Source organism: Sciurus vulgaris, assembly GCF_902686455.1.
Source record: "Sciurus vulgaris genome assembly, chromosome: 5".
Lineage (NCBI taxonomy): Eukaryota > Metazoa > Chordata > Mammalia > Rodentia > Sciuridae > Sciurus > Sciurus vulgaris.
The window spans coordinates 8,351,928-8,374,199 of record NC_136465.1 but is presented as its reverse complement, the minus strand read 5'-3'; the positions used below and the strand labels follow the sequence as shown (position 1 = coordinate 8,374,199).

At 47.6% G+C, this 22,272-nt stretch overlaps 1 protein-coding gene and 1 long non-coding RNA gene across 4 annotated transcripts in view; both read left to right on the top strand.

Annotated features, from left to right (window-relative positions):
- The window catches only part of LOC306661171, a 56,573-nt gene extending 49,079 nt beyond the window's left edge, over positions 1-7,494 (top strand). The window contains exon 2 of the long non-coding RNA XR_013763822.1: positions 4,867-7,494. This is a non-coding gene — a long non-coding RNA (uncharacterized lncRNA). The remainder of the gene's footprint in view (positions 1-4,866) is intronic.
- Positions 1-22,272, top strand: part of MSRA (methionine sulfoxide reductase A) — a 334,984-nt gene that overhangs the window by 94,148 nt on the left and 218,564 nt on the right. The gene's annotated exons all lie outside the window — the stretch shown is intronic.

The window sequence follows — 22,272 nt, the reverse complement described above, 5'->3', positions numbered from 1 at the left end:
CGTAACTTTGGAGCTGACAGACCTATGTATGAATCCTGGCCTGTCTCTATAGCTGTGGGTCTGGCTATTCCCTCTTGGCCAAGGGCTTTCCAGCTTTTCAATGGGAGCACATCACTAATTTTGCCTGATAGTTATCAGGTGACCAGGAGGGTTGAACAGGAACACACACTGCAGGTACCTGCAGAGGGCCCGGTTTACCGACATGCCTGCCCTCCCGTCCTGCCCTGAGACTCTGTGAGGCACAGCCCGTGGGCCTTTTATGCAGGGTCTTGGGACTTCTGATGTGCAGGGAATAAGAGTAAGCCAAGTGGTAGAGTTTGGAGAAGTGGCCATGGTGGGACTGTGCCCCAGTTGTTCCTAGAGCTCTGACCCCGACTCCTATATATTTTTTATTTGGGGAAGGGTACTGGCAGAGTTGAGGCCTGGGGGTGTTCGGTATGGCCGTGAGTGCATCCTGCTTCCGTTAGGTTACTGAGTGCCTACAGGGCTGCTCCTTTAGTGCAGTACTTGACTTCTCTGGAGCCACCTGCTGATCTGGGAAGGGGATAATATGGGACTGGCAACTGTCTGTGGTCAGCTGCCATGGTGGGCCAGGGGACCTTGTCATGCTGTGGCACAGGGAAGCCAGTACCCCTGATGGCGGGTCCAAAGAATCAAGTACACAGCAAGGCAGCCCGAGAGGACTAGGAGGTGCAGTCTCCTTGTGGGTTGGAAGGCCGGGTACATTCTAGCTCCTGAAATATCCCTTCCCTGCCCGGCTGCTTGTTGCTCTGGGAGTCACTCTCTTTTGCTGTTGCCATTTGCTGGTGCCACACATTCCCATTATTTCCATGGTTATGCATGGTCTTTCTGTGCTCAGGGACCTTGGAAGAGCAAAAGGATGGAAGGCATGGCAGGGGTGGGATCAGGGTGGACATGAAGAATCCGACAGCCTTCTCAGAAAAGGCCACTGGGACTGAATGGCAGTAGTGCAGGAGGCACTATCCACCTCCGAAGAGGCTGACTGAGCCACAGAGGACACGGTGGAGCTGTGTGAGAGCCACCACAGCTTATATTCCTGACTGACTTTGAAGAGTTAGGCATTGTGCAGAGCACTTGGTATATGCCTCGTTTGATTCTCACAATTTTCTGTAAGCTCAGTGCTGATACCCATTTGCAGACAGGGAAACTAAGGCTGAAGTGTCAAGCATTTACGTGGCTTGCCCAAGGTCATGCAGGTTGTAGGTAGGGGAACTGGCTGGAGTCTTCACACTTAGGCGTGATAGAGTAGTGGATGATGGGTGTTTCATAATGTCATGGTACCTGCTGTACCCAAGTTATATGTTGCACTCTTCACCCCCTAGCTGGTAGTATTTGGAGGTGAGGCTTTGGGAGGTGATTAGGTCATGAGGGAGTCCAGAAATCCTCTCAGTCTCTCTGTGCCATGTGATTGACCCAAGTGGTTGGTTATCTATAAACCAGAAGGGGCTCTCATCAGCCCCTGAACCTGCTGGCACTCTGACCTTAGACTTCCAGTCTTCAGAACTATGAAAAATAACTTTCTGTGGTCTATCTTCCACCAGTAGCTTGTTAAACCACCTGAAAGGACTAATAAAGTGTCGGGATTGGAGACCCCGTGCTCAGAACCTGGGGCAGACCCTCATCCTTGTCATCTGGTCTCCATCGTTTTCTCAGTTTCTCTTCATCAATCTGCCCACCTTTCAGGGCAGTTGTGAGAAGGACAGGCCCAGTGTATGAGGCTGCCATATGGACCATTAAGCAACTGCAACTGCTTACCCATTTCAAATGCCACAAGACTGGTGATCATGGAACATTCAGGTGGCTTTTCTGGTATTGGCCCTTGCGGGTGGGGCATCATGCCTTGTGGAATCCTGCTTCACTGCCATCCTGTAAAATCAGATAAACAGCATCTATTTGGAAGTTGGAGGATTAAGTGTGAAATCACCATGGTATTGGGTGGAAACAAGATTCTGTTGCATGAAAATGATGTCTGAGATCAAAGGCACATCTGTTCATCACTAAGAAAGAGGAACAAAGAAGGATAATGCAGGAGCCACAGGCAGTATCAGGGGGGAAGATGGGTCTGGGCAAGTGCTCAGAGGGACCATAGACCCTGCCCAGAAGGACACAGCGTGCCTGGGTGGCAGCAAATGGCCCATCAGGACGAGGCAGGTGGGAGGACCACAGGGACCAAGATGGTGGCCTCCCCATCTGCCCGTCAGTGTGGCAGCTGCCTCCAGTCTGCAGCTGAGCACTCCAGGTGTGTTAACGAGCTGACCTTTCCACATTTTGCATTCCAAACCCACACGGGAGACTAATACTGCCGAGCCCATCCGGGAAATATGAAAAGAAAACATTCATTCCCTCTGACTTCTCTCATACTGACTCTTTAGGTCCTTCTCTTAATGTCTCCCCCTCATTCTTTTCTTAAGAAATCCTGTATTTCTTAAAACCACACTTGCCAAAGCTATTTTGTGAGAACTGTACTTCTAACTGGACATAAAGAGAAAAGCGAGACTGAGGTGTGAGCAGATGTCTTCCTTGCTGGTCCTCACCTGTTGCCATTCACAGTTCTGTGCAGTCGGATCCTCTTCTGCCTGTGTCTTCATTAGGATGTTTCTGCTCACTCTCTTCCGAGGCCTTCCTGGGTGGGGAAGCCCTCCACGGGCTGCGTGCAACTGGGGCTTCCACGTATCCTGCATGGTCCCCTTCCTCTGCCACTGGTTGGTTTTCTGCAGACCTGCTCCTCAGCATGACCAGAGACAGCCAGCACCAGCTTCTGGAGGTTGTGGACGTTCTGCGCCATGCTGGTCTTAACCCTTCTGCTCTTCCCTAGGACTCCCCCAGTAGCCAGGAAAAAACCTGTACTTAGTAAGCAACCCGGTATCACAGAGACTAGGAAAGCTCTTGGGATTACAGACTTCTCCCTAAATCCTAGTGGAATTTTTATTTTTGAAGTCAATAATATAGTATGTATGAAAGCAGAGTACAATGCCTGGAACCTGGAAGGGCTTTAAGAAATACTAGCTTTCCTCCCCTCTAGAATAGTGACCCACAACCCAGGACACACATAGACCACCCGAGAAACTTATAGCAATGCTGATGGTTGGGTCCCATCCTAGAACAATGAAACCAGAATCCCAGGGGGTGAGGGCTAGGTGTTAGCATTTGAAAAATACCTCCCAGGTAATGCAGGTGTGTGGCCAGGGTTGAGAAACTGGAGAAAAATGCAACTGGCCTTCTTTTTGCTGTATTCTTTTTGAGCTGCTGGCCTCTAATTAGGGTCAGTATCATTACCGCATAATGCATTTGTTTGGCATTGAACTTAATGGGAACGAACACTCCTCTCTCTAACAATATATCCACTTTCTTGAACTTAAGCACCCCCCTGCCCTTTTTTTAACTGGGCTTCCAATTAAAAACCCCAAATTCACATAGTAGCAGAAATTTTCAACTGCATTCAAATAAGATTTCATTTATTTATATATTTATTTATTTTTTCAGGGGAGTCCTAGGGGTTTAACCCAGGAGCAGTTTACCACTGAGTCACATGCCTGGCCCTTTTAATTTTTATTTTGAGACAGGATCCTGCTAAATTGCCAAGGTTCTTGCTAAGTTGCCCAGGCCCGCCTGGAACTCACAGTCCTCCTGTCTCAGCCTCCTGAGCTGCTGGGATTATAGATGCCACTGCATTCAACTCAAATGAAAATTCAGAGCACAGTTTCCTGGCAATCCCAGCAAGAAGGGTGACCCCCAAGGAAGGGGGCAAGAGCAGAGTAGGTGTCGGGGGGAGGTGGTCAGGGAGTTTACACCAAGGTCATCTGCCCAGAAATGAGTGGCAGTTTGCACTTGGTGGCCTTAGTTTCCTAATGATACCAACCAAAGTTCTTTAGGCTGAGTCTATGCTCTCAGCCCCAAATTAGGACCCATAGTCTTGAAAGTGAGACAGTGTATGTGATGGTGTTGCTGATCCTCAGTCTCCTCATTTGTTCCTTGGAGGTGCTGGGAGTACCTCACTGGGTCACAGGGTGGTGGGATCATCACCGGCCTGTGCTAAACACCATTGTAAGTTAAAAACAGACACATGAAATAACCCTGCAGGTAGGTTTCATTATCACCTGACTTTCCCAGATGAGGAGACCAGAGCACAGGGAAGCCAAAGGGCTCACTGGAGACCCCGGGCTTGTTCCTTGGGGTAGCCGGGGGCTGGCTGTACTACTGTGCTACATGATCTAGGCTCAGAAGGTGCCTGAGGTGATCTGGGCACAGGACGGACCCTCACGAAAGGAAGGCACCTGGGTTGGTAAAGTCAGGTGGCTGTGAGTAGATGCCATCTGTCTCCACTCAGAAGAGTGGAGACGGCCACACCATCGGCTCCAGGTCACATAGGGTGGATGGGTAGGGTGGTGGGAAGGGTGGTGGTGGCAGGCTTTTGTAGAAGTTCTGGTTACACACATTGCAGGGGACAATGAGCCCAGAATGTTATTCATGAGACTGTCAAGGCAAAATCCACAGAAGGTGCATCTTCACATAATGTGTGTGTTTTGTTTCTTTGTGTGAATGTGTCTGCACGAGTGTGTACAGGTATGTGTGTGTGTGTGTGTGTGTGTGTGTGTGTGTGTGTGTGTACGAGTGCGTATGTGTGTGCTGTGCCGGAGAGTCGTGTGATAAGAGACCCTGCTATGCTTTTGACATCCTATGTTGCCTCAGTCCCCGCATGTCCTTGATCATACGCCTGGGGCCTGTCGAATTCTCAGCAGGGCTCTCACTGATGATGGGTGTGCCCTGCTTGCCAGTGGTGTGGTCTTCCCAGCTCAGTAGGTCAGGGGAGCCCCGACTTACCCCAACTCTCAATCCTGTATCCAGGCCTAGCATCAGAACTGATGGCCAGGTTGCTCCATTCTTCTTGCCCTGCCCTGTGCTCCCCAGGATTGAGAAGCACCTGGCTATATCCACCCAGCCTGTGTGCAGAGGACGGGTAGTGAAGTCCCTTGCATTAGCTGGAAAAAGTGAGTGAGCAGGACACCTTCCCGGGTGAGTGTGCACATTCCCCCCTCCCTCCCTCCCTCCTGTCTGTCCTCTTCCAGCACCGCCCCTCCTCCCAGCCCCTCTTCCACGCCAGGAATTAAAATGTTTTGTCTGGAAATAAGCACACTAGGCAACACGCCTGGGCTCTGCTGCAGCCAGGTTCAGCGTGTTTCAGTGGCAGGGACATGGCTGAACGTGCAGATTGGTGTCCAAAGGCACCCGGGACTGCTGCGGCCATTCCTATTGTACTGAAAATCACAGGGAGACCAATCAAATGATGATCTTGGGAATGAAATATTCAATGGACAATGTTATTAACATATAAAAGACTTAGGGGCAAATCACTTTTAAGTATGACAAGGCCTCAAAATGTGTTTGGTCTGAGCACAGGGAAAAAGATTTTGGGGGGCTGTTTATCAGCAGAGCCACGAGGGCGAGGGCGGCTTATTCCTTCCCTCTAAGTCTGGCTGAATGCGTGTGTGCGCTGCATGATAATAACAACCGCCAGCCAGGAGATTAGCCTAGCTTTTCTCCAGTCATTCCAGCATGCAAATTCCAAGGACCAGGGGAGGCGGGGGAGGTGTGCAGCCCCTTCTGCTCCCCTGTGTCCTAACCTTTGTGCTGTGACTTGGGCCTGAATCAGGGATGACAGCAGAACAGGGAACCTTCACAATGGAAAAAGCCTGGGTAGTCGAATCCTTATGTGAATCTGATCCACTTTCCCCCATTGTGAGATAAAGGGAAGAGTCCACACAGCCCAAGGAATAATTACAGATTCCCATGCCACCCTCCCACCCCACCCCACTCCACCAAAGACAAGAATAGTGCCAGTCTCCAGAAGAAGCCCCTCTCCAGAGGTACATGGGTGCCAGTCATGGAAACCCTGTTGAAAGACGTGGAAATGGCCCTCCACCATTTCTGATCTTTACAAGGCTGTAGGGATCCTGGAACCTGTTTGACTGGGTTAAAGTCTCAGTTTTATTACTTACTAGCTTTGTGACTTTGGACAAGATCTTCATGCTCTTTTTGTCTCAGTTTTCCTATCTGCACAATGGGGATAATATGTACCTACCTCAGAGGACTGAGTGAGCATCATGTATGTCAATCCATGTAAAATGCTTACCAGTATTGAGCGCATGTGTGTTAGCTACTACTACTACTGTTTATTATTACTAATAGTCTTGGTCCTGTACATTTGCATTGTTTTATACATGGAATTCCCAGTCTGGAGATAATGTCAACAGATACGGATTTCTGTGTTGTCCTGGTCCTCCACGTCACTGGGATAATGGCTCCACCTGTCCACTGGCCACGTCACGTAACTAGCTGGCAGTTCAGTTGGGATTTGAACTGACTTCTTTTCTTAGACCCTGGGCCTAGGTCCGCTGCTTGAGTTCTAAGCTCACCAAGTCCAGCCTCCTGCCCAAGCAGGAATCCTTTCTTCCGTGCATCTGAAGAGCGACACCAGGCTTTGCTGGAGTCAGTCATAACTTTGGAAGACCACAGTGTTTTGAATATGCTGAGTAGGTACCAATGTTCCTCAGGTGTTGTTTACTGTCACAGGTGACACCAATGACTGCCAGCCATGGGTTCATGGCAGGAATACGTGTCAGTTGTTTGTTCTTGACCACGATGTGGTGTGGCCAAGTGCTGAGGAGTCCTGGGTCTGTGGCTGTGCCCAGGCACCAGTGCGTCCTCGCGCTTCTCGATGGCTGCAACAGACCTGCTGATGGATTTACACCATGGCCTGCTGGCGAGACCCTCGCATGTTGGTCGGCCTGCGTGGCTGCACAGCCGAGTCTGCCTCAGCCCCGGGAACTTGTAACTGAGCGCATGCTTCTGACTCTGTTCATTTCTCAGTTCCTTCTCTTACTGCCACTTTATTTATTACTGTTTTCATATTTTAGAGCTACTAACATTGTATCCTGAGCAAACTTAACTCAAAAATGCATCCTAAACCTAAATCTAAAACATAAAGCCATCAGTCTTCCTGAAGAAAACATTGGAGAAAAATCTTGGTGGCCTTGAGTAAGGCAAATAAGCCTTAGCTAGGACACAGAAACCAGAACCAGAAAACAAGAGAGAAAAATGATAGATTGTATTTCATAAGACACAAAAAATGTGTTATTTAAAATATGTTGTTGAGAAAAATGGAAAGATAAATTTCACACATATTCTGCTTGATGTCATTACAAATGAGCTAAATTTTTCCTTAAATTCACTTGTCTTCAGACATGTTAAACTCGTTCACTTGTTCTGGCAACTTTTTTCTTTGGTCTTTGGTGTTTTCTATATAGACTGTTATAGACTGAATGTTCATTTCCCCCACCCCCCCCCGAAATTCCTGTGTTGAAATCCTAACCCCTATTGCAATGGGGCTTTGGATTGGTGCCCTTGTTAAAATAATAAAACAAACAAAAAACCCAAAGAGCATCTGTGTACAATGAATCAAAATAAATAAATAAATCCCAAAGAGCTCCCTAGTGCCTCCTGCCACGTGAGGATGTGGTGAGAAGACAGCCCTCTTGTGAGCCAGGAAGGGGCCCTCGCCAGACCCCAGTGTGCTGCTGCCTCAGTCTCTCCACAGCTTGAGAGATGGGTTTTAGTTGTTTAGAAGCCACCCAGTCTGTGGCAGTTTGTGGTAGCAGCTTGAATGGACTAAGACAAGTAGTCACACTGCGAGTCTTGATGGTCTTGTCCCTTCCTTTGCAAGCTGAATGCATTTCCTTTCCCACTGCTGCCTTATTGTGTGGAGGACCTCCAGCATGCAGCCGCACAGGCATGGCAAGAGGATCTCCTGCCCTGGTTCTCGATCTTGGGGGAGATCCTGCCCTCTTCCCTGAGAGTGTAGGCTGCTCCTGAGTACTGCTGGGGGAGGCTCCCGCCTCCCTAGCTGACTCCCCTGTGTGCTTATTGAGAGAGCAGGTCACATAGGGTCTGTTAGAAAGAGCTGCCATTTGGGAGTCCATTTTCACATTTTTATTTACTTATTTTTTAATGTGTTTTAGAAATATTTGGCTCTGCTGTGGCCATAGCCCCTCATCTGTCCATGTTCGTTTCTCCCTCAATTCCCTGGCCCTGGAAGAAACTGTGAGTGCTGACATCTTAAGAGTTACCTCAATTTAAACCTTAGGTTTTGAAAACAGAGCCTTAAGAAAATGAGTAACTCTATTGCCTTATACTCGTAATAGGGTTACTTAGCAAAATTCCACCCTCTAGCTGCTGTGAGAGAAAACAAGGGCCTTAGATCTTTGTTGATAAGACATCAAGTAATGAACAAATTATTATTAATGAATAAAACTGTAAGAAGAAATATACTTTTTAATCTGTCAGCATTTCTATTCCCCCAGTGACCAAATCGCAGCACATTTGATAGCACAGACGGCCACAGCAAAATACCGATATGGAATCACCCAGTTAATTACATAGAGCTGATATTACTGGAAAAAGCTAAATCATCAACTCAACCATGTGAGAACACTTTGAAAATCATCTTTAAAATGTCTTTGCAATTTGTTTAGCTGGTAGTGGAATTTGTGCAAAGTATCAATCATTATGATGGCATTATAGTTCTGTTAACAACTACTTGAAATCCGAAAGTGTTCTATCTATTGCTGAGATTTGCCAAAGCATTTCTCGTGTAATGTTATGAACTATTTATGTGTCTCTTATCAGAAGAGATAACAGTATCTGAAGTCAAAAGTATCTGAAGTAGGATTTGGAGGTAATGCCGCATATATTAGAGTAATAGCAACAAAATTAAATAAAAATGAGCAAGTTCCCTCCCAGGTTTGCATGTGGACTGGGGAGGATCCTGTGCTGTGGCTGGGGACAGAGGAATGGAAGCGCAGCAGAGCTCCCTGCACTTCTCCCTTGCTGTGCTGGGAGGGGTGACAGGGACAAAGGACCTGGGGTGAGGGTGGTTAGTGTGTGTTACCTGCTGGCTGGGAAGTAGCTTGTGGATCCCAGAACAGCAAAGAAGGCCATTGAGGACTCAGGAAGAGCCCACCTGAGACTGGAAGTGCTGTTTGGAAGGACAGAGCTGCGGACTCACAGCTGGGGTGAACTTGAAGACCAGGCCCGGGAGTCCAGCTGTGGTTGGTTGAGAGGCAGGGAGAGGGGGTAAAGGCGGGGATGGAAACTGGCTGGATGGCAAAGTATTAACTGAGGGACACAGGTTAGGGCATGTGCTGATTAGGAACCCGCTGAAGGAGAGAAAGGACTTGAGACCCAGGCTAAGGGGCAAAAGACACCTCGTGTCGGGGATGGAAGTTGGAGCTTCTCAGGGAGGCTAGTGCCAGAGTCTCACCCACAGGAAGAACTGACTGGCCAGAGGCTCTGGTGGGCTCCTCCCTTCCTTCACTGGGCCGTGAGTGTCAGGCCCTGGACATGCCTGCCCTACGTGTGTGCCAGAGGTGAGCAAGAGTCCGAGGCGGTTCTGTGGAGAAGGGGGCTGACCACATGATCCACATGACACCAAGGGGGAGTGAGCGCAGCCTCTGTGGAAGAAAAGGGTGACCTTTGACTGGGCCTCTCCAGAGTGGAAGGTGGAGGGGAGAGAGGAAGGGGCAGGGAGACCTAGGTGGAAAGAAAGCAGGTTAAGGGAACGCTTCCGGGGGGCCTGTTGCTTACGGCAAGCTCTCTCATGGGCACTTTTCTGTTCAAAATCGACCCAGTACTCTCTGTTCCATTTTAAGTCTTAGTACCAGTGGTTCAAATATGTGGCTTTTAGCTCTTCAGGAAGAAGGCCGTTAACTGCTGGGGGCCTCTGAGCTGGAGGCCCTCTTAGTCTGCTTGAAGGCTTGGTTCTCCGCCAGGTGAGACCCACGCCTGCAGCAGCAAGGCCACGCCCCGTCCTTGGAAGCATAAGATCACTGCGGTGAAGAGTCTGTGGTGCAGACCAGAGAGAATGCAGGCCCAGGGTCAGGGTTGGCTTCGTGCAGCCCCAGGGAGGGTCGTGTTCCAGTGATTGGGTTACTCTGCATGTGCCGGGGCAAGGTTTCTCCCTCCAACCCCTGAACCTTGAAAAAATCAGCTCCCTCTGGCTGGTTCTCGGCACTGCTCACAAATCGGGCCTACAACTGCTCTCCAGGCTTCTCCCTGACACCTCTAACGTATGCGAGCCCTCCTTGGGCTGTGCGCCCGGGAATCTTCCCGCTTGTCTCTTTTCTGGGCTTGGAGCCAGGCTTGGCTTCAAGATGTTGTCTTCCGAATCCTGCCTTGATTCGCTCAATCTGCAGCCCTTCTTTGTCACTGTTTTCTTGTCACTCTTGGTTTTTCCTGCAGTCATCTGTGTTCTTAGTCTGTCCCATCTCAGGCATTTGCATTTGAAAATGACTACATTTCCATTTAACCCGCACAAGGCAGCCTTTGTCTACTTGGTGGAGAAACACACCTGGGGAACCAGCCTGGTTCTCCCATGGCCTTGGGTGCTGAGTTGACAGGGCTCAGCATCCAAGCCAGGGTCCCCGGCCACATATTTATATAAGAAAGGTTCTAGGGAAGGGAGCTGCGAGCAGCTTAGCTCTGCAGGTCACCAAAAGGGGTCCGGGTAAGTGGTAACGGATGTATTGGGGAGGGTGCCTGCAAGTGGAGTGGGGAGCCTGTAGCGGACTCCTGAAAGAGGGAGGACATGAGGGACAGTGGAAGAGCACGTGGTGCTGTCTGGAGAGAGAAAGCAGGCCGAGTGCATAGCCTTCCAGGTGCTGAGGGAATGGCAAGTGTGGCCTCGGGCTGCAGGACAGCCGCGAGAGTGACGCGTAGTCAGTCAGTGTGCCTGGTAGTCCGAGGCCGTGCCTTCCCACGGCTCTTCCACCTGGACCTTGTGCCACCACCACGGCTCCACTGTGCCCCTGACTGCCCCTCCCCTGATGGCCTTCAGCTCTGCGCTCCTGCACTCACGGCAGGTGTGATGGCCTTGCCTCCCTGGCCTGCCGGGTGGTTCTTTTCTTTTCTTTGGCTTCCTTTAGAATTAATTTCTGCTACACAATTTAACATGGTACATGCTCCCTGCTTCATGTTCTTTGGTCTTATCTCCCTGATTTGAATGTACACTGTTATCAAATCACCATGATCATTATTCTTGCATTCCCCAGAACACCAGGAATGTAATATAGAACTAACAAGTGTCGGCTAATTGATAACAGGGATTCTTGATTAAAGAAGAATTTTAGTCTAAAGAACTTAGAGGTAATTATGCTGGTGGGAAGTACCCTTGATTCGTGCATGGTTAAAATGATTATCTTGAATCTCTCACAAAGAGGGTGTTGTCTCATTAGCATTCACCTTGAGAGCACCTAGCGAGAAGCCTGACATATCGGCTGGTTTGTTGAGTGACTACATGATGCACTGATTTTAGCTTTTCACTTTGGAGATGTTTGGTACCATTTAGATCTGGTCCTTGTACGTAAGTAAATGTTGTAGCTGATGACTGAGGGTTCCTCAGAATCCATGATGTATTAGTTCAAGGATCCATTTTGCTTTCTGCTTTCATCTAGTTAGCTACAACTCTGTTTTCTATTTTTTATTTTTATCTTAGACTTATCACTCCATCAAATTTATTTTTGATTCATTCCTCACAGTAGATGTAGGTGACTGGGATAAGGCAGCATCACTTTCTTCCATTTCATTTCATCTTTTATCAGCATTTAGTTCTCATGGATGGCTTTTCCTGAGTCATCAGTATTGGGCTAATGGACTGGAACAGACCAAGTTGAAAGGTAATTACTTACTCTGTTGCTGATAGCCCAGATGAGAATAGGACTTATTAGCTCTGTAATAATGGAAATCTGTGTTTAATGCAGATCTTTTAAGCAGTTTGAAACGATCTCAAATTCATCTTTCTTTGCCATATGTTAAAATGTCACATTATGGTTTTAAAATTCAGGATGAGAACCGAAGTTTCAGGAGAAGCTGCCTGTAGAAAACTTCTCAAATCTGTTCTTTTAAAACCAGAAGCATTTGTTCATCTCAAATCCAGCCTCCTCTGAGAAGCGAGGCCTGTCTGGGCCGCCCTGAGGGCAGGCTGGCAACAGCGGTAGGTAGCTCGGAAGGATCCAGGACAGGAAGCTCTGAGAGAGAGTGAGGCTGGCAGTCCCTGGGTGATGCCAGGAGGCTTCCCAGAGGCCTGGGTCTTGGATTCGGCCAACAGACCCAAGTCAAGGTCTCCCTTGCCTCACCTCCAAGGCGGGCTCGAGAACAGAGTGCTCATACTTAGGTGTCATTAGCCCAGCCCGGGTTTCAGTGGTGGAAGATGGAAACTTGTCCACAAATACCAATTTCTGGAAACGTGATTCTGGAGACTTATGTGAAAAGGCTGTCCTTTCCAACCTGAAGTTCAGATCATTGGTGTTAACTGGCATACCCAAGGTCGTATCAGTTAGCAGGGATCAGGCTGGGGCAGAATCCAGTTCCTTCCCAGGACGCCTGCCACACTTTCAGAACTGTGTTATTTTCATGATCTGTATCTGTCTTCTTGCTTAGGAAATGATCTTAAATAATTCAGCTTCTCCTCTAGTCTTGTCTGGAAACTTCTTAATGGGGGCTGTAAGCTCCCCACATTTTGTAAATGAAGCAGGGTCATGAGGAAGCCCTTGTTCCTCGGCAGAGGCCCGAGACCTGAGTCTGGTGCTGCAGACTCCCTTGGTGTGTCACCAGATGCTGTGCTCCTTGGTTCAGTGAGTCTCATGCATCTTTGCAATGGCGAATGCCATGAGTGGTATCATTCTGGTGTGGAAGAACTTGGTGCCCATGAATGTGCCAAGCTTGTACTTCTTGTGGTTTGGAACACTTTTCATAGAATTCAGAACAAGGACAGGTTGATGCTGATGCTGATTCATTGCTGAGGGATTGGTTTGTATCTCACAACTCTAAATTATCACACACTTGAACAGCTCGGTGCATCTGGCAAGGCACTCTGATGAGTGTGGTGGGGGACCAACCAGGATCCTTCAAACTCAAGATGCTTATCCTCTATCTGCTTGTCTATTGCTTTTAGAAAATTTCTGAGCTTTGATACTTTTTGTTGGTACATTTTCTCTGAGTGCCATGAGCTTGCTAGGTGCATAGTACTTCATGAATATGGTCTGACCAACTTCTATTATGGTTGTAGAAATAACAGTTTTACATGGCATTATCAGCATTGACTTTTTCTAATGACATAATGTATACCACTAGAGAAAAATTTAAGATCTTGTTAGTAACAGAGCTCCTAGTTTATACCTTAGGTTCACTAATGTTTTATTTGTTGGTGAATCTTTTCTAGCAGTAGATCTATGGGCAGTCCTGAAATTTCTTAAAGCCAGTCTAGAAATGAAGAAAATCTGTGGATGTCCTGAGTGGCCAGGTCAAAAATTGATGCCATCTGCTTAGATTCTGTTCCATTTAAGGATAAGTCTTTCTTTGGTTGGGGTAGAGGATGATTTTAAGAACGAGAAGGAGTCTTCTGAGTCCCCAGTTGAGTAAATAGAAGTGAAGTGACCTCCCCAGAATCCCTTAGCACTCAGTCTGGACCCCGACCACCTCTAGTTCAGGACCTTGGCCACCTCACTGTAGGCTTGTGGGTTTCCTACCACTTTGCCTACCTCTTTTATTTCAGAAGCATAAACCAGCTTTTACATCTGATCATCTCCTAATGAGCACATCTATTCCCGAGACTGGCTAACTTTGTGATTCTGTCAGAGCAAGAAATCTTATTTGTAAAGAGATCGGCTAATTATCCATGACATTTTAAAAGTCTGCTTTGTCCTTGAGCTAAGAGTAGGAAAATTAGAAGATTCAGGGGTATTTACATTTCTTGATAGATTTTGCTTAGCTTACATACTTGAACACTAAAAACCAAATGAATCCTAGCCTTTCAACAACAGTAGCATTCCCAACAGGAAAGTAATGTAAAACCCTGTGAACTGCAACATTGCTAATTTTGTTATCACAGAAAATACCACAGAGTTATATAAGAGTAGTGATGAAGATGAGAGACATTTTGTTGGTGAAGATGAATACTCACCTTAGCATGGGGAGGCATGCGTTAACTTTGCACAGACACCTTGACAGCAACAGTCACTGTAGTAACTCACATGCTGTTCTTTCAGTTGAGATCAGTGGCCCAGAGCGATAAGCAGGCTGTGATGTTGAAAGATTGGGAGCCCTCGAGTGTTCAGGGTTGTCGCCCAGTTGAGGTGTCGTGGGGTGTTTTTCTGGATAAAGGGGTAGGGGGCAGGGACCACTGTGGCCTCTAGTTGAGGAGAACATGAGGTTTAGCATGTGGGCCTTCCGCTCAGACCCGCTAACCGTGGGGAGATTCCTTCATGAGGCCTTTGTTGGTTTGCTCCTTGGTTGTTGGTTTTCTGTCTGCTGGAGGAACTTGGCTCAGTGTTGCCTGGTTGTGAGTTCTGGGGACTCTGCCATTCAGGGGCATCAGAATAGTGAACACTCCTGTTGGGTCACAGTCTCCCTCTTAGCAGGGTCCAGTTTGCTGTGATAACCACGGTGGTTCGATGCCTCATCCTGGGTCATGGCTGCCCCAGGTCCGCATTATCTTTTAATAACCGGATTGTGATTGCCTCCAAAGCGATGTGGTGAGAAGGTCATCTATTTTTAAAAATATAGCAAAATTCTCAAGTTCCTTGTAAGAGCTACAAATATTTGGACCTGCATACTGATTCAGTATCAAGGACAAAAGACCAGGGTTCAGCTTTCTCTGTAACTGTGGGACTCTGGGCTCTAAGAGCTGATTTCTTCATCTGGTAGAAACGGGGCAGGGCTGAATGCACTTCATGGTTCTTTCCAGCTCCCACCACCTATCACTTGCAGTGCAGTGCATTTTGTGTCTGTGTTCTTCAGTTGTTTTGAAAAGAAAGACGTCTTGGTGGCACGGCCTGTGTATTTTTGCTCCGTGGATGCTTTCTGCCCTGTGTCTGGCGTGGCCTTGTCCTGAGTTTTTTCTAGGATCACATCCCTGCTTTCTGGTCCAGCTGGTGGGGCATATTAGCTAGGAGCACAGGCTCTGCAGTTAAATAGGCCTGAACAAGTCCCGGGTCCAAATCCCTTTCAGCTAATTTTTTCATACTGCTGTCTTTCAAGTTGAAGTAGATTTGATGAAATAGTGATAGCAAGGCCCTTGGGACAGGCATCTATCCATGCCTGCCTGGTTCCCCACGCATCACCTATTTGGATACAAGGTGTCCCCCCAAAACTCCGCTGTCAATGCAGGACGTGAAATGATGAGGTTGTGAGAACTGTGACCTAATCAGTTAATCCATTTTAGTAACTAAAACTATAGTGGTGACTATAGGCAGGTGGGCCTGGTTGGAGGAAGTGGTTACGGGGGATGTACCTTGGGGCTTATAAATTTTGTCCCTGGCTCCTCAAGCTTCCTCTCTGCTTCCCTGTTGCCATGAGCAGGGCCCCTTTACAATGTCATTTGGCCATGATGTTCTGCCCACCTCAGGCCCAGAGAAATGGAGTCAGCTGTCCATGGACTAAATCCCAAAACCATGAATCCCAAATGAAATTTTCCTCCACTAAGTGGTTCTGGTCAGATATTTTACTTATAGTGACAGAAAGCTTCTTAGCACATTACCCCTCTCTAAGTAAAGATATTTATGTGTAGAAGTGTTGACCCCTAAGTTGTTTGAAGGAGAAAAATGGTTTCTTCTGTTTCCTCTCTCTCCTTTCTTTTCTTTCTTTTTGTACTGGGGACTGAACCCCAGGGGAGCCTTACCACTGAGCTACATTCCTAGCCCTCCCCACCCACCTGCTTTTTGAGGCAGAATCTTGCTGAGTTGCTGAGGCTGACCTTGAACTTGTGATCCTCCTGCCTCGGCCTCTCAAGTCACTGGGATTATAGGTGTGTGCCACCATACCCAGTTTCACACAACATTTCTGACACCAAATGGGTGGATTTTGTACACCAGGATATTCTCCAGTTCTTTGCAGACACCAACTGGGTGACTAATGATTGAGTTCAGTTCTGGCACTAACTACCCAGGATTAGCATCAGTCCTCACAGGTTAGGGGCTCAGTCCCACAAGACTGCGCCCAGCCCCTTCGTGCTGGTGGCAAGTCCCAGGCTTCCACTACTATCTCCTCTGGGGGTAGCTCCCACAACCCCCTCCTGCAGGTCCATAACTTCCTAGAAAACCTCGCAGAACTCAGGGAAACACTATGATCATGTAAGGGTTTATTGCAAGGGATACAACTCAGGAAAAACCAGAGGGAAAACGTGATCGGGTAAGAAGGGGGCAGAGCTACCGTGCCCTCTCTGGGACACCGCCCTCCCAGCCTCTCATTGTTTACCCACCCAGGGGTTCTCTGCCCCTGTTGTTTAGGGTTTTCTGAGACTTACCTTGGCCTGGTTGATTAAGTCATTGGCCTCTCCTCTCCCTGGGGGTCAGGGCAGGCTGGACGTTCCAGTCCTCTGCTCACTTGGGTAGTTCCTCTGGCAGCCAGCCCTCACCCTCAAGAGTCACCTCATTAGCATAACTTGGGGGTCCAGAGGGGCTTATGAAAAGATGTACAGGAAGGAGCCCTGTGCCCAGAACCGGGGGCAGAGACCAAGCGCGTTCTCTTCCGGAGTCACAGTTGTACATACTTATCATATTCTGCCTCTCACTGTGCTCCTTCATGGGAACAGCCTTCCTCCGTGGCCAATGCCTCAGCCTGACTGACTGGTGTGCGTTTTGGCTGAGGGTGTGGGTGAGGAGATTCATGTAAGAAGAATACTTTCTCTTCTTAAAGTGCAGACATGCGATTGAAATGTCAGGTTGGGGTGGGGAGAGAAGGTACAGATGTCTGGGTAGCTCTGCAGCTGCCACCTGGAGCCCAGCCCACTGTTCTGAGACTGGGTATGGCCGAGGAAGGGGTGGGAGGCTTTGGGGTCTCACCTGTCGTGTCCTCTGAGTTGTAGCGGCTAAGTCAGGTTTCCTGATTCCTGACCCCAATTCCAGATTACCCCTCACTTGGCTGATAGAATGAATGACTAGGAATAACCAAAGTGAGAGACAAGGGTGTGACTCATCATGGTCAAGGATACTAACCTGCATGTTAGTTATCTATTATTCTGTGAAAAATGATTCTAAAACTTAGTCCTTAAAACAACACACATCTGGGACCCCAGTCTCTGTGGGTCAAGAATCTGGGCACAGCTCAGCTGGGCCCTAGGCTTCTGGTCTCTCACAAGCTGGCTAAGGCGTCAACCAGGGTGGAGGTCTTGTCTCAACCCCAGAAGGATCTGCTGCCAAGCTTACTTGGTGGTTGTTGGCAGGATTCAGGCCCTCCAGAGCTGTAGGGCTGAGGGTCTTGGTTCCTCACTGGCTGTTGCCTGAGACTGTTCTCAGTTCTTTCCAACATGGCGACTTGCTTCATCGAAGTGTGCATGACAGAGTCTAGTGGCAAGATGGTAATCGCAGTATTTTGTTACTTAATTGCAGAAGTGGAATTCTCTCCATGCTGTCATATTCTATTTGTCAGAAGCACGTTATTCAAGGAGAAGGGATTGTGTATGACTGTGACTACCAGGAGGTGGGCATATTTGGGGGTAGCCTACAGCTGCCTCCTCAGCTGTTTATCATAAATCTGCTCATATAATATTAGAGCAGAAAAGACCTTAGTGATCACCCTGGACACTCCTTATTTTTGACGGATAAAGAACATGAAACTCAAAGATTTTAAATCCTGCTGCTTTGCTGAATTAATTTATTAGTTCTAAAAGTTTTCTGGTGGAATTTTTTTTGGTTCTCTAAATATAGAATCATGTTGTTGGCAAATAGTAACAGTTTGAGTTCTTTTTTTCCTATTTGTATTCTTTTAATTTCTTTGGTCTGTCTAATTGCTCTGGCTGGAGATTCAAGGACAGTGTTACATAGAGGTGGTGAAAGAGGGCCTTCCTATCTTGTTCCAGTTTTTAGAGGGAATGCTTTCAATTTTCTCCTTTAGAATGATGTTGGCCTTGGCCTTAGCATAGATAGCCTTTACAATGTTGAGGTATGTTCCTACTATCCTTATTTTTTCTAGGGTTTTTTTGCATGAAGGGGTGCTGTATTTTATCAAACGCTTTCTCAGCATCTATTGAAATAATCATATGATTCTTAACTTTAAGTATATTGATGTGATGAATTACATTTATTGATTTCTGGATTTTGAACCAACCTTGCATCCCTGGGATGAACCCCACTTGATCATGGTTCACTATCTTTTTAATATGCTACAGAGTGGGAGGAAAATCTTTATCACACACACTTCAGATAGAGCACTAATCTCCAGAATTTATAAAGAACTCAAAAAACTTAACACCAAAAACATAAATAACCTCATCAATAAATGGTCTGAGGAACTGAGCAGACACTTCACAAAAGAAGATAGATGATTGATCGACAAATACATGAAAAAAGTTCAACATCTCTAGTAATTAGAGAAATACAAATCAAAACTACCCTAAGATTTCATCTCCCCCCAATTAGAATGGCTATTCTGAAGAATACAAGCAACAATAGGTCTTAGTGATAATGTAGGGAAAAAGGTACATTTGTGCATTGCTGGTGGGATTGCAAATTGATGCAGCCACTTTGTAAAGCAGTGTGGAGATTCCTCTGAAAACTTGGAATGGAAACACCATTTGACTCAGCTATCCCACTCCTGGGTTTATACCCAAAGGACTTAAAATCAGCATACTGCAGTGATGCCACATCAATGTTTATAGCAGCTCAATTCACAATAGCTAGATTGTGGAACCAACCTAGATGCCCTTCAATAGATGAATGGATAAAGAAACTGTGGTATATATACACGATGGAATATTACTTGGCCATAAAGAATAAAATAATTATGGCATTTGTAGGTAAGTGGATGGAATTGGTGAATATCCAAGTGAAATAAGTGAATTAAGCCAATTCCAAGTGAAATAAGCCAATTCCCCAAAACCAAAGGCTGAATATTTTCTCTGATAAGTGGATGCTGATTCATAATCGGGGTTGGGGGATGGGATAAGAGAACTGAGGAGGAGTGTTGGATTTTGTAGAGAGAAATCAGGGGAGGGGAGAGGGCAGAGGGGAGGAAAGATGGTGGAAAGAGACAAACATCATCACCCTTTGTACATGTATGGTTACATGAATGGTGTGACTCTACATCATGTACAACCAGAGAAATGAAAAGTTGTACCCCATTTGTGTACAATGAATCAAAATGCATTCTGCTGTCATGTATAACTAAATAGAACAATGTTAAAAAAAGTGGAGGACAAATTAAAAAAAAAAAAAAAGAAACTCAAAGAAATGACATGACTAACTCAAAGCCATAGCCACTGTGAGTAGAGCTGGGCCTTCTGACTTCCGACCACTGGACTAGAGGTGGGTCTTCTTGGCCTACCACAAGCTGGGAGATCGTGGTTTCTATGTTTGCAGTTTCAGCCTCAATGGGTTTTATTCACTTGCACTGTGTGGTGGCTGGATCTCGATGGGACCTGAAAGGCCCATCTTGGGCTTTGAGACCCAGGATATTGAGGTTCTGCCTGTCCAGCTGAAACCCCATGATTTTTGCTCCCCCTCTATATCAACATGTCTTTGAAGCATATAAGATAGTCCAGAACTAAAAAGCACATTCCATTGTCCAGCTGGCCACCTCAGCTTCCCTAACGTGGCCCTTCATAGCTCGTCTGGGGTACAGACCACCATGCTGAGCATCCTCGTGTTGTGGTTCAGTTTGCCTAGATCTTAACCTCGCCTTTGCTCTTGGGGACCGTTCTGCTTCCTAGACTTGGCACATTCCTGGTCCCTCCATCCGGTCGTGATGGTCCCCTTTAGGCAGTTGTCGCACTAGGTCACAGGAGGCAGACAGGTTAGTTATGTTCAGGTCAGCTCCGCGTGCACACTGACAGAAGACAGACCTGTGGTGTGGCCTCTGTTGACCTGGATTTTACCTACGTGTGGGGGGTGAGTTGGTCAGATGATCTGGTGAGAGGATGGGGATGCTGCAGAGAAGCCTGGGACTCGTGGCCTCTGTTGCCCGGGACCACATGTGAGTAATGGTCAGGAGGTGAGGGTGCCGCCCAGGGTCTGCTGTTAATAGAGCTAGTGAAGGATCCTCCCACAGAAGGCACAGCAGTGCTTGAGGCTGCTGTGGCCACAGCCAAGGGTGGGCCCGAGGCACTGATAAAAGAGTTGAAAATGCAAAGTGCAGAGAGTAAAGCAGTGACCCAGGGCTCTGCAGCTGGCCTGCTGTCCTGGACTTCTTTTCCTTTCCTTTCTTCCTCTTTTGTACTTTTAAGAAACTCTCACCTGGAGGCCCATGCCTGGATGCAGACACTTGGTGTCCTTTCTGCTCGCGGGAGAAGCCAAGGCTGGTGCTCTTGGGGGTGATGGGGGCTTCTGCGCCCTCACAGTGTCCTATACAGCTGGCCTCTGGAGTCATTCCCACCCTCCACGGTCCTCCTTAGACACTGATAGGCTCTGCGCATCTTTCTAGGAAGGAGGGGGGCCAGTTTCCTGCCTGAGGAAACAGTGAACTTGATAACCGCCTTCCTTCCAGATGTGAGAGGTTAGCCTCCATGTTAGATGCAGGCAAAGGAGCAGAAGATCCCCCCCCCCCCCCCCGGGGGGGGCCCCGTGGCTTGGTGTATATCACATTCTCAGGTTTTTATTATTTTAAAGTATTTCCCTGATCAGTTTTTTAGAAACTGGCATTAAGTTTTTAAAGATGAGGACATATTTAAAACAACAATAGGGATCCCTTCGATCTGCTTGATGCTTTAAGCTTACTAGGTCCGTCTTCCTTATGTTTTTACCTGGTCCAATAACAACCCCAGAAGAGCAGGCAGTACCTGATTCAATGGATGGAAAGATCTGGGTTCAGAAGTTAGGTGATGTATCAAAGAACACAGCTGTGGTCATGTAGCTAGTAACTGTGTAACATGGGTTCATACCTAGGTCTTTCCTTTCCAAATCAAGTGCTCAAATTGAACAGAAAATAGCCCTATTTTGTCACCTATCCTGTGAAAGAAGAGAATGCAGTGGTGAGTGAAGGAATAGAAAGTAAGCAGTGTTGAATAAAACATGAGAATAAACAGTTTGCAGTTGTAGACTTATGATCTTTATTGCAGGGCTGAGACCCAGTTCTTAACATTCTTCCCTTGTGCCTTCTGCTGTTGGTAAATATTCCCAACGTTCACCGTGAAATCCCATCTCAAGGCTAAAGGGCGGCCATTCTCTTCTGCAGATCCCCTGCTGAGCTCATCTCTGGAGATGGCTGTACCCTTGACGAATGTGAATCCCCTTGTGGACAATTGATATTGGGGGGACCGCTGGCCGCAGGGCAGCTTATCAGCATGCATCACCACCGGGGCCCAACAGTCATTAGAATTCATTATAAGTGACTTGGAGTCCCAGGAATCTCAGTTAGCTCCCATTCAGCAGCTGGAAGAAGCTACCAGCTATGGATCTAGGGTTTTCCCCAAAGATTTTACCTACGTGTGGGGGGTGAGTTGGTCAGATGATCTGGTGAGAGGATGGGGGTGCTGCAGAGAAGCCTGCTTCTACCTCTGGGTGCCACTGGGGATGGCTTAAGGGTGGGCACAGTTCAGCCCTTGGTAACCCAGGGGGCGGTGCTGAGAAACACTCAAGGGTGTCTTGGCAAGTGATTGGGAAGAAGGACAAGCACAGAGAAGGGGGAGAGATGACCAAAGGGAGTGTGAGGGGAAGAGGGTTGTACGTCAACTCAGGAGCTGGCCCAGTGGCCTATTCTGCCTTAACCACTGGGGACACCTTTCCCCACTTCCTAGACCATGGGCTGAGCCTGCCTTCACTTAGTCCTCTGGGAGCCCTGTGCGCCCGTGGAAACCCGCTCCTCTGTTGAGACTGAGCCCAATTGTTAGGGCTGGGTGCTTTCATGTAGCTCTTCCCCTCACAATGGCCGTGCAAGGTAGATAGTATTTATTATTTATATTCTTTTTTTTTTTTTTTCAAATAAGGCAATGGAAACTCAGAGGGGTCGTGTGAGTTGCTTGAAGGGGAAGTTCAGGAGTGGAGCCCCCAGAGCTGCACAGTCGGGGCTTCAGCTCTTGCCACATGGTGGTTGTTGGCATCCTACTGACCCCCCTTCCTGAGGATATCGTCCTGCACTGGACCTGGGCGCAGAGGCCACAAAAGCCAAGTTGGACTCGTGTGCTCCTGGCTTTTCTCATGCAGCCCTGTCCTCACTGGGAATTTTCTCTTTACTGAAAGAGAGACTTCCTCCTATCTGCACATTCCCATCTTC